This window comes from Drosophila takahashii, chromosome 2R, assembly GCF_030179915.1.
Source record: "Drosophila takahashii strain IR98-3 E-12201 chromosome 2R, DtakHiC1v2, whole genome shotgun sequence".
NCBI classification, from domain to species: Eukaryota; Metazoa; Arthropoda; class Insecta; order Diptera; family Drosophilidae; genus Drosophila; species Drosophila takahashii.
Window position 1 is genome coordinate 15,526,801 of NC_091679.1, and position 15,448 is coordinate 15,542,248.

Here is a 15,448-nt window from a genome sequence, read left to right on the forward strand (position 1 = left end):
CGTACTTTAAATGATGCATGATTGGCAGAAACTTAAAGCTCTTGAAGTTTTTATTTCCAAGGAAATCTTTTTGGCTTGACTGGCATATTGGGCATTGTTGAAAGGATTTGGTTTCCGTTAAAGCATTTAGGACTTTACCATCTATGGCTGTAAGGTATGGACTGAATTTAATATAAATAGTAGTAGATTTTCAATTTGACTTTCTATGTCCTTCCTTTCTTGCAAAATTAGATCTTTAGTTTCTTTAAGAAACTCCAATTTAAGTGGACGACAGAACCTTATTGACTGTGGGGTGCGATTATTCCATAGCACATTTCCGGATGCGTCAATCAGTCGAAGAGGCATAATAGTAGTGGCAAAAAGACAAGAATCTGTATCACATGATTTTTTATCTGCGTAAGCCTGGTTATAATTCCCCTGCCCAGTACTTCCATCGAATCCATAGCTTACGATGAGCTCAGCAGATAGAAAATCAGTGTGTTGATTGGCTAAAACATTTTGAATTACATCCTCCTGTAGTGCCACAATTCGAAAAGACTTATGGACTAAAAGGTCTTGCAGAGAGACTTTAGCTACAGTCTCCGAAACATCAATGTTCACCGGTCTACATTTTTTCTTTTGCTCTGCTACTTCTTTGTATAAGGGGTAAATATCGACTTTTCTTTTTCTTACATCATCCCGGAAAGCACAATACTGCTCCTTGGTATAGCCTTGATCCAATATTAACGCCAGCGCTTCATCTTTGGACGCACGTATGGGTTGCTCACTGGGCTTTGTTAGGCTTTCCCTGACTTCCTTGGCTTTCTCCGGGGTACTTGCAAGTATTCTGAGAACTGCAGCAAGATCACGTAGTCCTTGTCTCCAGGCGGCAGCGCTTGCTGCTTGAACTAACAAGAGGACTTCATTGCTCTGCGTGTTTGCTAGTTCAGCTGCTTCCAGTCTTTGAGCCCTATCACCTTTCGACGCAAATGGAATTAGTGGCCGTCCAAAAGGTTTTTTTAATGGCAAAATTGTTACATCGCTTAACCAATTTGAATGTTTTTTTTTCGAAAAACTTGTAATTTCTATTACACTTTTGCCATTTGTAATGCAAGGTTTTGCAGAATTGCAAGCTTTTTACTTTTAATGTTTCTTTATCCACATTGTTGTTTGAGTGGCTTTCGAAAAAACAATGTACAGCCTTCTCTTGCTCACGCCGGCCCTTTTCGCTATTCCATACAGCGAACAAATCGACGTTGGCAAATGTGAGGTTACCTGAGAAAAATTAGATTTGCACCAATAGTGCGGAAAAGTGCAGAATAAGACTAACACCTATGGATTCAGAATTGACAACACTACAACATACACTTGGACGCACTTTAAACTAATCTAAACTTCTTTTCCAAAATCCTTTCCAAAGTTGAAAATATTTCTCAGAATCCAGCTAAAGATGCAGTTATAAAATTAACAAATATTAGTATAAACACGCACAATTTGAACAATTAGTTACATTTAACATATAGTCCAAACCTGGGAAATCCATTTTCAAAAGTTAGATTGTTTATTTGTTGTTTTGTACGCGAATAAGAAGATATCAAAGTTCACCACAAAAACTGTGCAAACTTGGCACGTGCGCTTTCATAAACAACAGCTGACTTTTCAGCTGTTACTTTAACATAACACTGTTAAAAATTAACATTTTAAGTATAAGGCATAACAGTTTGATGTTTTGTTAATAATGTAACGAAAGTTACCCCTATGTGGCGCCACCATACTTGCCCAGTTGGCAGCACCATACCCAAAGCCGACGCCTGGCAACCCTGCACGACTGGTCACCCTAGGACCTGTAAAAAAACCGGTCAAAAACTTTTGGGAGAAAAGCGATCACACTGATCGCCTTCCCTCTCTCTCTGACTCTTCTTCCGGTTGTCTGCCATCCTGCAAGCGTGATTAATTAAGCGGCTAATAAAAACTTAAAAATAACCCTTAAGAACTATTGCGTTGTTTGTTATTTGACGTTGTCGTAAAGTGGATTGACCACCACCTCATTAAAAAGTATCCGCTCGGCTAGCAGTGGCGAATTTGGAAACCCCTACGGGCGACTAAGTTTCGTTACATTGGTGCCAGGTGTGGGGTCACGTGGGTTTGCGAAAACCCAGACCCAAAGAAAAAAATCAGCCAGCCCTCACCCGATGGAAATATGGGAGAGGCCGCACAACAGCAACAAATTCAGTCTTTCATGCAAAAGCTGGAAGACAAAGTAAGTGGAATTGACAAGTCTCTAGAACGAAAGTTCGAGCAAAAGTTTGAGCAGATGTGGGCGAGCTTCGAGAGGACCATGTTTGATGGCTTGCAAAGTGTAGCAAAAGGACCGGTCAACGCTGCGCATACCTTTGCACCCGCCGTGCCAGTGGGAGAGCCAATGCTCTCTTCTAGCACGCCGCGCTTGGTTGCACCATCAGCGGAGGATGCATCGCGCCGCAATTGCCCGGTAGAACTCCCTGCAGCACCTGTTGGTCGCCCATACGACCCGCAGCCTCCTACAGCCGGCTTTGCAGCCGATGGGTTGTCAACAAGAGCATCGCAATCAGTCATTCCTTCCCGATACAGAGATACCCCCTATATTCGACGGCACAAGGCCATGGTCTGAGTTTCAACGTTTGCTGGACGATATGGCAGAGGAGTATCACTGGTCGGAGAGAAAGAGATGCCGAAAGCTGTACACCAGCCTGCGCGGGCGCGCCCAACGCTTTCACGCCACCCTCCCGGAGTCCACCCTTCGTTCCTATGAGGCTATTAAGATGGCTATGCGTGAACATTTCACAGTAGGGACTCATACCACATCTTCCATAACCGTATGCAGGGCCCAAAGGAGACACTCGATGACTTCGCTTTGGAATTAGAACGCCTTGGTCGAGCAGTTTTTGGCGAGCTGCCTGAGCTGACCTACAACAACATCATGGTGCAGCGCTTTATTGATGGGATTCGAGAGACAGCTTACCAAGTGCCGATTATAAGCAGTAACCCACGATCACTAATGGAAGCCCTCGATATGGCCATCCGCATAGAAGCACAATGTCGACGTCGCCCAGGCGGAACCGTGATGAACGTCACGGCCATGACTGCTGAAACCCGGCCGTCAGCGCCAAGAAGCGGTGGCCGAGGACCACGCCGGAATGGGCGTGCTAGTCCAGAGTCACCCCCACCTCCTACTAACCAAGCGGGAAACTAAATGCCGCCAGCCTCTCGGGGCGGAGGTTGGCCACCAGTCCCAACAGCCCCACAGACCCTTTGCCTGCCTTGGACCATCCCAACATCAACGACGAGTTTCATCCTTGGATGCAACAGATACGTAGCACACCCCCAACCTCAGTTTGGACGAGTGAACATGAGCCCACAACCTGTGAACCCTCGACGCACCTCACCGAGAGACCGCCGCTTACCGAGCAGCCAATGGCCCGACATAGTCTTCCTCTTACGAGAGTCGAAGCCGTCCTGCCTCCCGCGCCCGTAATGCCTCCGCCCGGAGAGAGTGCCAACGGATTACCGACTATCCCGGCCAACGAAAATTCACCACTACCCAAATCCCTGGCAACTGGAAGCTACGAACGAGTAAAGGTCCCCACGGTGAAGCTACCAACCACCAAGCAGTTCATTGCCGCACCAGCCGCTCCTTCAGAGGAAGTTGAAGCCGCCCGTGCCCAGCTGTTTGAAGAGCCGCCGCTCAGCGAATCCGTTTTGATGCCGCCGCTCAAGTGGGAGGAAACGAAACCACGGCCAGAAGTCCGAGTTGCTGCCACCGCGACCCATGCACTCGCCTGGCCACTAAACCCGCAACTAACCGCCGAACGCTTCGCAGCACCTGAAGAACCCGAATCCGTTTTGGCCCGTTTGTTTGCCGAAACGGCACCCGAAGAAGTTGATCCCACGGCCCGTACCCAACAGGAGCTCAACGCCTTGCACCCAGTAGAGCCAACAACCACCGAACAGTTTATTGCTACACCAGCCGCTCCTTCAGAGGAAGTCGCAGCCGCCCGTGCCCTGCTGTTCGAAGAGCCGCCGCTCAACGAAAACGCTTTGACGCCGCCGCTCACGTGTGTTGAAGCGAAGCTTTGGCCAGAAGATCGGGTTGTCGCATCGACGACTCATGCCCTCGCCTGGCCACCAACCTCCCAACAAACCGCCGAACGCATCACTCCATCTGAAGAACCTGAGTCCGTTGTGGCCCGTTTGCTTGCTGACCCGCCACCTAAGGAAGTTGAGCCTGCGCCCACGGTTTATACCCAACAGGAGATCAACGCCTTGCCAACAAAAGCTACGTATACCTGTGGTCCGCGTAGCGGTCAGCATTTACACTGTTTCATTTTTTTACAGGAAACCCCAGTACGACTTATTGTGGACACTGGCGCCTCAGTCTAGCTACTCAATCGCGGAGACTTTCGGAAACGGTTAAACACCACCCCGTGCCACGTCGTTCTACAAGGTCCGTCTGCAGAACAGTTCATCGCCACAGCCCGGGTGTTAGCCAGTCTGGTTATAGCTGGCCGGCCCCTACAGCACGAATTTCTCTTGGTGGAAGGCAACACCCCGAGCCTTATGGGCATCGACTTTCTGTTGCGTCACCAGGCATCCGTGGACCTAAAGGCTTTGCACCTCAAATTCCCGTGGGGAGCGATTCCATTGCACCACCCCGGCGTGACGCTGCCTAGCCTACTGTACTCTACAGTAGAAACCAGGATTCCTCCCTACAGCAACACCTTTCTGAAAGTCTGTTGCCAATCACAAGATCGATGTCCCGTGGCAGTATTGGAGCGTGGTACCTTTTCCCAGTTACCTAATGAGGTAATCTTAGGCAGTACGGTAGTGAACCGAGAGGACAACTCCACAACTCTACACTTGCTGAACATGAGTTCCAGGGAATGCCGGTTACCAATATTCACCATTTTGGGACAAGTGGAATCAGCCGAAGTATTGCCGGCCGCCGGAAAACTGCCAGAGCCGGACGGTATGTGTTGGTTGTCGCCAGCGCTACCGCCAGACTTGCCAACGAGCCTTCATGTAGGTTGGCAGAAGCTGCTGCTACGAGACAGTGTTTGCTCAAGGTGACGATGACATGGGGCGGACAAATTTAGCCCACCACACCATCGACACCGGTCAGGCCCGGCCTATCAAGCAACCACCACGGCGGATACCCCTCGCACGAAAAACGGAGGTGGAGCAATTAATCGCCGATATGCAGTCCAGAGACGTGATCCGCCCTTCCACCAGCCCCTGGGCCTCACCCGTCGTGCTAGTACGGAAAAAGGATGGATCCACCAGATTCTGCGTGGATTATCGTCGCCTGAATGACATGACAGTGAAGGATTCGTACCCGTTGCCAAAAATGGATGACATTTTGACTACCCTGCATGGCTCCCGCTGGTTCTCTACCATGGATTTACAAAGTGGATACTGGCAAGTAGAAATGGACCAGGAGTCGCGTCCCAAAACTGCGTTCACTTGTGACATGGGGCTGTTCGAATTCAACGTGATGCCATTCGGCCTGACAAATGCGCCAGCGACCTTCGAACGCCTGATGGATGGCCTACTGGCCGGTCTCTCTTGGAAGTCAACACTGGTATACCTAGACGACATAATCGTGCACTCCCGCACAGCCGAGGAGCACCTGGTTCACTTAGATCAAGTATTTGATCGTCTGGCAACCGCCGGCCTTAAGTTGAGTCCACGAAAGTGTGCCTTCTTCCGCTCCGAAGTGAATTATCTTGGTCACATCGTGAGCCACCGTGGCTTAAAGGCATGCCCCGACAAAATCCAAAAAGTTGTCGATTGGCCGCAGCCCCGCAACCAGAAAGAAGTACGATCGTTCGTGGGATTGTGCTCATACTACCGCAAGTTCATCCCAGACTTTGCGACCATAGCCCGGCCGTTGCATGAGTTGACCGAGGCCCGCCGCCCCTTCACGTGGTCTGCCAATGCTCAAAGCGCCTTCAGCCTGCTTAAGGTAAGGCTAACAACGTCACCAGTTCTCACTTTTCCAGACCCTGATGGTTTGTTCATCCTCGACACTGATGCCTCCAATCACGGCGCTGGAGCTGTGCTCAGCCAATGCCAGGACGGTAAGGAGCGTGTCTTAGAATACTACAGCAAAACATTTAACGCAGCAGAGCGCAACTACTGCGTCACAAGAAGAGAACTGTTAGCAGCCGTTCTCTCTACCAAACATTTTCATCATTATCTGTACGGACGAAAGTTTGTCTTGCGGACAGACCATGCGTCGCTCCGATGGCTGTTCAACTTTAAAGAACCGGAAGGCCAACTAGCTCGCTGGATCGAACGCCTACAGCAGTACCACATGGACATTCACCACCGAAGCGGTAAACAGCATGGTAATGCCGACGCGCTCTCACGCCGCCCCTGTGGCGCATGCAGAGTATGCGAGAAAGCTGAGCAGTCCGACAGCCCAGGAGTCCTTTTCATGCAAATCGAAGCTGTCGATTACGCCCAACTCCAACGAAAGGACCCAACGTTAGCATTGGTTCTCTCTTGGTTGGAAGATGGAAAGAGACCCCCCAAATCCCAGATTTGGGGCGAAAGCCCCGAAGTAAAAGCCTATTGGCACTCCTTCACAAACCTGCACTTGGAAGATGGCGTTATAAAGACCCAAAGCAAAACGGGTGAGAAGGTAACGCTAGTACCGCAATCATTGCGAGAGGAAACCCTACGCCACGCTCATAACTCGCCAACTGGAGGTCACTTTGGAGTCAGGAAGACGACTGCCAAAGCAAAGAAACGGTACAACTGGATTGGTCAATCAGCAGACGTGGCCATCTGGTGTTCACGCTGCCACGAGTGCAATGCAAGGAGGGGACCCTCCCGGCGAACGGTGGGCCAGTTGAAACCAAGTTCTATTGGTGCCCCTTTTGAGCGCCTGGCGATCGACATTCTGGGAACCTTGCCTACAACATCGCTCGGTAACCGATATATAGCCGTGGTCATGTGCTATTTTACTAAATGGCCTGAATGCATCGCCCTCCCTAACCAGACTGCTGAGACCGTAGCCAAAGCCCTCGTGCAGGAAGTGTTCTGCCGATATGGAGGGCCTTTCGTACTCCACTCGGATCAAGGTCGCAATTTTGAGTCAACTGTTTTTCAGACCTGTATGCGCCTTCTTGATGTGGAAAAGACCCGCACGACCCCGCTACACCCTCAATCCGACGGCATGGTCGAGAGGTTTAACCGGACTTTGCTGGACTATTTGGCTAAATTCGTCGCCGCCGATCAACGAGATTGGGACCAACTCCTACCGTTAGCCTTGTGGGCCTATCGCTCAGCCCCTCACGAAGCCACTGGATTTTCACCAGGCTTACTCATGCTGGGACGTGAACCCCGCCTACCTGCAGAGCTGATTTACGGACGTCCGTCCCCCGATTTGCAAAGCTACCCCGAATACGTGGAGCGCTTACAGGAGAACCTACGAAAGACACACCAGGCCGCCCGAGAACATCTTCTAGCCGCGGCCAAAGTCAACAAAGCCCGCTACGACCTCCGATCCCATCCTGTGGAGTTTATCGCTGGTGAGGAAGTTTGGATCTACGCTCCCACTCGAAAAGTTGGACGATGCCCGAAACTACAATCGGATTGGATTGGTCCAGCCACCGTCATCCGACGACATTCCGATCTGGTCTATGAAGTCCGTCTACCCGGCAAGCGTTCGACAAAGACCCTTCACGTCAACCGCCTGGTCAAGTATCAAGGACTAACTCGGCCAGGAGACTCGAGTCTAAGAGGGGGGTAATGTAACGAAAGTTACCCCTATGTGGCGCCACCATACTTGCCCAGTTGGCAGCACCATACCCAAAGCCGACGCCTGGCAACCCTGCACGACTGGTCACCCTAGGACCTGTAAAAAAACCGGTCAAAAACTTTTGGGAGAAAAGCGATCACACTGATCGCCTTCCCTCTCTCTCTGACTCTTCTTCCGGTTGTCTGCCATCCTGCAAGCGTGATTAATTAAGCGGCTAATAAAAACTTAAAAATAACCCTTAAGAACTATTGCGTTGTTTGTTATTTGACGTTGTCGTAAAGTGGATTGACCACCACCTCATTAAAAAGTATCCGCTCGGCTAGCAGTGGCGAATTTGGAAACCCCTACGGGCGACTAAGTTTCGTTACAATACGTTCCCATTACTTTTTTTCCAATTTGAACACTTTTAAAAAATGCCTAAATGCCAGTAAAAGGGGACTTTTACCCCATAGTGCACTGTAAGTCGGCTGTATGTATCGTAAAAACTCGAAATAAATCCGTTGAAAAATCATAATGGTTACAAACTTAAAGTTTACATCCCACCGAATAAAACAAGCCGAGTATGGCCCAAATCCATGGAATCGGTTGATAAAGTTCAAATTTTAATTTTATCCTAGGCGGCGACGTGTAAACAAAAATGAGTGGTGATGGCAGCCGGGTCAAAAAATAGCTAAATCAGATATTTAAAAGATAGAAAATTATAAAAATGAATTTAATTTTTAAAAATTCCTTAAAAAACATAAAATTGATTGCGTTATGACTGCGAGTATTTTTAATAAGTAATATCCATTTGAATAATTCATTCTTATGAAATAACCCTACTTTCAAAAAAAGCATGCTTTTTTTAATAAGTACTGCAGTATCAAAAAACGAAAATAAGACTACGAATAAAAAAAGAGGATTATGCTTGTGATTGTGTGTGATAATGAATAAAATTAAGGAATACAATTGCTTAAATGGTCCAGACACTTTTTTGCAATGTGTGTGGTAAATTTATTATGAGCCTTTGACAGTGCACACTGGTCGAAATGACCATTTTTTTTTGCATAAATTCCAAAAATGTTTATAGAGCGCTGTAACTTGGCACATTTGATAACACAGGTACACAGCCAAAAATTTCCACGAACCATTTCAAGTTTTCCATGATATTTGGGTGCTCCTGAGTAAAAGTCCCATACAAAATTATTTTCCATCACCTAAAGGTTCCGCGGTATAGCTAAGAATACAAAAAACCGATGTTTGCCGACATTTTGAATTACGTGGCTTATAATTGGACCAACCTTTATTATTTTCGGTAGGACCTACTCTCGGTCAGTAGTATGAAAATGAGAGTTCTGGATACAAAGGCTGGATACAAAAGTGGAGGGGGAGGTAATTAATTATGCTAATTAGGGTAATAAATCAGGACAATGTGACAGGTGTGGGGGATAATTAAAGTTAATGGGTGCGTGACGAGTGATCGTTAATTAGGGTCCACAATAGTTATATCCAGCTTTTGTATGTAGGGTTTGTATTCAGGAATCAGGAATCCCGAAATTCGGTCCAGAAATCGGGGGAGATATTACTGGGGTGTGACGGGTGATCGTAAATTAGGGTCCACAATAGTTATATCCAGCTTTTGTATCTAGGAAATGGGGTGAAAGAGAAGAGGCATTCTGCTTAAGTGGTTGACGAGTAGGTTGACGGGATCGAACGTGGGAGAAGTTAGAAAAATAGGGTGAAACGAGGGGAGGGAATCTAGTTAAGCGGGTGAGAAGTTACTGGGGTGTGTCAGGTGATCATAGCGATATATTTGGGTTATCCTAGTTAATGGGGGAGAAATTACTGGGGTGTGCCGGGTGTCCTTTGCTTATCTGGGTTATCGTAGTTAAACGGGGAGAATATACTGGGGTGTGTCAGGTGATCATAGCGATATATTTGGGCTATCCTAGTTAATGGGGGAGAAATTACTGGGTGTGACGGGTGTCCTTTGCTTAGACTCAGATAATACGAGGGAACTAAATTTAGTGGTGGATAAAAAATTGTTCACGGGCCAAATATGTGTAATCAGAGTGGCAACAGGTTGTTAATAGCAAACGACCCTTTTAGTTGCTCAGTGGTTGTTTCACACGTGCACGGGGTCACTTAATTATCATACTGGATAACATCACGAAATGGTGGGATCAAAAAAACAAGTTGTTGAGAGCAAGCGACACAAACCCTTAAATAGGGGATCCCTTTGCTTGCCACTGAGAAACAATCACCTACCCCAAGCAAAAAGAATATGTAAATTTGAATTTAGCTCATGTTTATTTGGAATTTTGTAATAGGTTTTTTTTTTATACACTAAATATGAAAACATTTGTTTAACTCTTAAGTTAAAATATATGAAAGAGTTCTAAATATAGTCCCCAAATTAGTAAAATTAATTAGGGAAATGGATTATGGAGTTGGCCGGTGGTGTTTCCTGGAGTACGGCGGGTGACCGTTACTTAGGATATAAAAATTACGACGGAAGGGAATTCTATATGCTAATATGGTGTGATCAGGATGGCAACAGGTAGTTGTTAGCGACCCTTTTAGTGGATCAGTGACCTTTTACTTAGCATCAGCACTAGAAAATGTCACGGGCTGTTTACGTCACAGGCTGTTTACACGTTCACATGTGATCACTTTGGTCACTTAATTACTATAACCAAGAACACCCTTGAACAGGGGTCCCTTTGCTTGGCATTGAAAACAATTATAGAATATTTTTAACTGAAAAGAAACAGCTAAAAGCAAACACCCACCCCAATAGCAAAAGAACATTCAAAAGAAATAGCTGAAAACAAACACATCCCCCAAACAAAAAAATATACAAATTTGAAGTTCAAATATATTTTTATTATATATATATATTTTTTTTAATAATTTTACAAATATATATAGCTATAGATTTTTAAAATTGTTTATTTTTAAATTTAAGGTTACGATTTTTGTATTTCTTTATTAAATTAATAGCTTTAATTCTAATGTATGGTGCCTGGTGACATTGACAAGTATCCAGGCCCTCTCTTACGTCATCGTCGGCCCAGGGACATGTTAGCATATGTACACCATACCTAGTTTCTCTCTCACCGACTCGATCCATCCCTTGAAGTTTGGAGAAAATCATCTCCAGAGACTGCCGATGATCCTCAAAAATGAAATCACCATTTTCTTTAAGGAAACACACGTGGTTGTTATTCATGATGTTTTGTTGTTTAACTGCTGTATCTTGATGATGTAGTTGTTTCTTGATGATATAGTTGTTTCTTGATGATGTAGTTCTTTCTTGATGATATAGCTGTTTCTTGATGATGTAGTTGTTTCTTGATAATATAGTTGTTTCTTGATGTTGTTATTGCTGTTTAACTGATGTTTCTTGATGTTTAACTGTTGTTTGTTCCTTGTTGTTTTATTGATTACTTGTTATTAGCTGATTGTTGTTTAGCTGATTAGTTCATATTAGGTGTTTGTTGTTTAGCTGTTTAACTGTTGTTTTTTGCTTGTTGTTTAACTGATTAGTGGTTGTATAGCTGTTTTTTGTTGTTTAACTGATTAGTTGTTATTAGCTGGTTTCTAGTTGTTTAACTGTATAGCTGTTTTGTTGTTTGGTTGATTATTGATGTTCGTTTGTTGCTGATGTTGCTGATCCAGTGGTCTTTCAGTTCGAACTAAAGTTCCTTCACAGCAACTTCGCACAGAAATCCCCCCTTCATATGGGAGATCATGCTATTCCACGACCATCCCTTCCTCGCAATCATCCCCTTTAAGAAGTTTTAGACAAATGCTAAATTTGCTAGAAACTTTTTCCTCATTATGAGTAATTAATATTCAACTAGGCTTTCTATGTAGGCCACACACCCACGTGAGAAAATGTCGCTCACCTTCCACCCATCCACCACATCCCCATGTAGCAATATTGATCACAAGATGTCAGAAAAGGGACTCGCACAAGGGGTACCCAAACCTGCGCACCTATTACAGTTCCCGACCGCAATAAAAGACACAAGCCTCAAGGTGCGCGCTCTTTGATAAGATCATAAACGTTACGCCAATGCCCAAGGCTAACTCTAACACGTGCCATAATAGGGGTTGAAATCGCGATCCCGCAATTAGTCCATTCTCCATTCTCCAAAAAGACTTTGTTTCATTTGTAACACAATAATATATTTATTCATTTATTTTGGGACTCTAAAAATATTTCATTATATATTGAAATTCATTTTCTGGCTCCATCCCGACGATTTGCATAGAAGTGGCAGGCGCATGTTGCTGGTGTCAACTCGGGATTACAAAATGTAAAGTGCTCACCATATTTCATAGTTTTAAGATCATATCCACCTTGACTCATAAACATCGTTTTTGTGTTTAGGAGGAATTGAAAGTCCTCCTTAAAATCTTGAATAAATTTTAAAATAATGTATGCATTGTTTAGAGCACAAACCCCGCCCTTAATATGTGTTTCATAATATGGAAACCGGTTTCCCCCTAAACCTGTATAGGGACGGACAATCAATTTCCTCAATATTAATGAGCTGACGATGTTGACGATGTTATGATGTTTATTGCTTAACCAAATTGCAGTCTTTCGAGATTTTGTATTTAGTAAAGTGAAATCCTATGGTTGTTTCATTACAAAACTATTATTCAAGTTAGCATCTTGTTCAAATACTATTCTCATTTCCTATAGAATGAAATTAGTAATATTATCAAAGAATATTATCAACTGAAACAATATCTTTCATCATTATCCTAATGTTAAACAACTCGTTGTACAAGTCCGTTTAAAGGGTTATTCTAAACGATCATGTATGAGAGACAAAAAGCTTGGGTATTTTCATGACTTGGTATCCTCAGTTCTGTTGAAATTCTCACATCAATAGAAACAGTTTTTATTGATTCGTTTTGATTTGAAAGATCAATAACAATGATAAGGGGCTTTCAATTTATATTCATTTGGTGCTGATCACGTGACCTTTTCCTCATTATGAGCAATTAATATTAAACTGGGCTTTCTATGTACATTGTACATACGTGAGAAAGTTCGCACACCCACGTGAGAAAATGTAGCTCACCTTTCGTCCATCCTCAACATCCCCCATGCAACAATATTGATCACGTGACTTTTTTCCTCATTATGAGCAATTAATACTCAACTGTGATTCCTATGTACGTGAGAAAGGTCATACACCCAAAGTATTTAAAGATTGTTAACTAAGACAAACATGTCCGATCATTTTAGGGAAATATGTATCCTATGATTGTAAAACTAGTAAAGAAATTAAAACAACGTCCAATGAAACAAATCTCACAAGTTAATGATTCTCAGATGTGGGAAAATATTTTCAAATACCGATTTTTCTTTCCGCCCCAGAACGTGTTAAATTGATTCTAAGGTTATTTCCTTTCAACAAATGGCCAATAAAGATTTGATAAAAAAGACTCGCATAGAGCTTGTAGAAATTTTGTCGTATTTATTGTAATATTTTTTGTTTGTTTTTTTTTTTTAGATAATTTTGTTTATTAATTTTAATTAATTTATTAATATTTAATTGTTTATAAATTTCAATAATTTTACTTATTAATTAATTTATTGAAGTTAATCTTCTTTCTCTATAAAATATCTTTAACATCTCACAACAAATAAAACAGATAGTAACAACTAAAAACCAGCTAATAACAGCTAATAGTAACAAGGCATCAGTTAAAATAATTCTTAATATATATATATGATGGACGTTGATGCACTACGAGAAGTACAAACAAGTGGCCCAACGACACCAAGCACGTGCTTGTTACGCGCGGGGCCCTTTTGTAAATTTGGGCAAAAATGCGAGTTCGCGAGGAAGAATACATAAAACCAATAAAGACGGGACAAATAATAAAAAAAAAAAAAAAACATGCAGTTAGGAGTGAAGCAAATGAGTTAAAATGTTAGTTTTTAATACCTTTAATACCTCTTGAACATATTAATCAATTTCATAGTTATATTTCTTATCATATCTGGTCTCAAATTTATAATGAGGTATATAACATTAACTTCCTGACATTAAATTACTTAAAAACCAATGCTTAGAGAAGAAAAACCGCCCTTAAAATGTGTACACAATATGGAAACCGGTTTCCTTAGACCTGTTAAACATAACACATTTTCTCGTCATTGATTAGCTAACAATTATCATAAAACTTAACATCAAAATTTTTAACACACAGAATAATACTAATATTTGAGATATTATTCTTATTATTCAAACCTGCTTAAACATAGAAAACTAATAAATGAATATTGAATGCAAAATATAGATAGAATATTAATATAAAATACTATTTTACCTACACCTACTCAATACTCATTACATTGTTGTAACGAAACAAAAACAAGAAAGTTAAGTATATCACGCCTATAATTTGATCATAAATACCATTAAATCTTTCCATTCCGATTATTTGCAAATATCTCCCAACAAGATTAAAAAGTATCATATAATCTCATTCCACAAGTGTAGTATATCAGCTATTATTATTTTAGATATTTATTATTTTCATTCTTCCTTCCTATATATCTCGGTTCGTATCGCGGATTCCATTATACATTTTTCACTATCGCCACTTGCTAGCCTTGTATCCCATAACCACAGTTATTAACAATATTACAAGGTCTAAGAATAACAAAGAGGTCAAGTGTATAATAATCCCAATGTCAAGATTGTCAACAACAGTTTAACACAGTCGGAAACAAGAAGAACAATTTCTTATGAATGTATCTATTCATAAAAAATAATATAAAGATGTAGTTAACAGAATATAAATAAAAAACGGTCAGAGGGTTAGTAAAAATTTGTCATCCATAATTTTAAAGTCATTAAGCAGGAGAACTATTGATAACCAGGTAATAATCCTAAAGTGATGGTTACCGACAGCAATACAGAAAGTGATGATACAAAGGGTTGTACAGCAATATCTATATAAGGTAAAATTCTTGTAAAGGTCAAATGTTGGTCACGATAAATAGCAAATTTGAGTGGAAAAAAAGATGTATTGTTATATGAAATGACAGTTGGGCACTTGAAAATTATAAATATGGAGCCAATCATTGGAAAATCCCTCGAGCTGTTAAACGAGAAATGTGAGAAGTGGATTGAGATGGGATTCATCAAAAAGGAAAAAGTAGCGGAAAGGAGATCGAGTGTGTTCAACAAACATGCTTAAGGAATCTGCGAGTTAATACCTATTGAAAATCTCACCTTTGACCAGCAGGCAAAGCTGGAGACGCTTTTGAATCAATCAAGAGAGGTCGATTCTTCTAAAGTAGAACAATCCATACAGGAGGTAGAAACGATGAAGGCATCGATACTATCATTGGAGGATAATATACTCCTGCTCGAGGAGGAGATTAAATGGTATAGAGAACTCGATATCCAGTACAGCTGGATAGAGGAACGAAAACGGAAATCCAATCGGAAATGAGGAGGATTACGGAAACCACGCAAACTTCGTAGAAGAAATTAATTTAATATATAAATTACAGAGGATTTTATACTATATATACTAATAATATAAATATGGAAAGAAAACCTGTTTTTATTCGAAAATTGCCACTGTCTGAACATTTGATGAAACGTCCGTTCCTGTTAAATACAAATAAAAATAAAAATAATT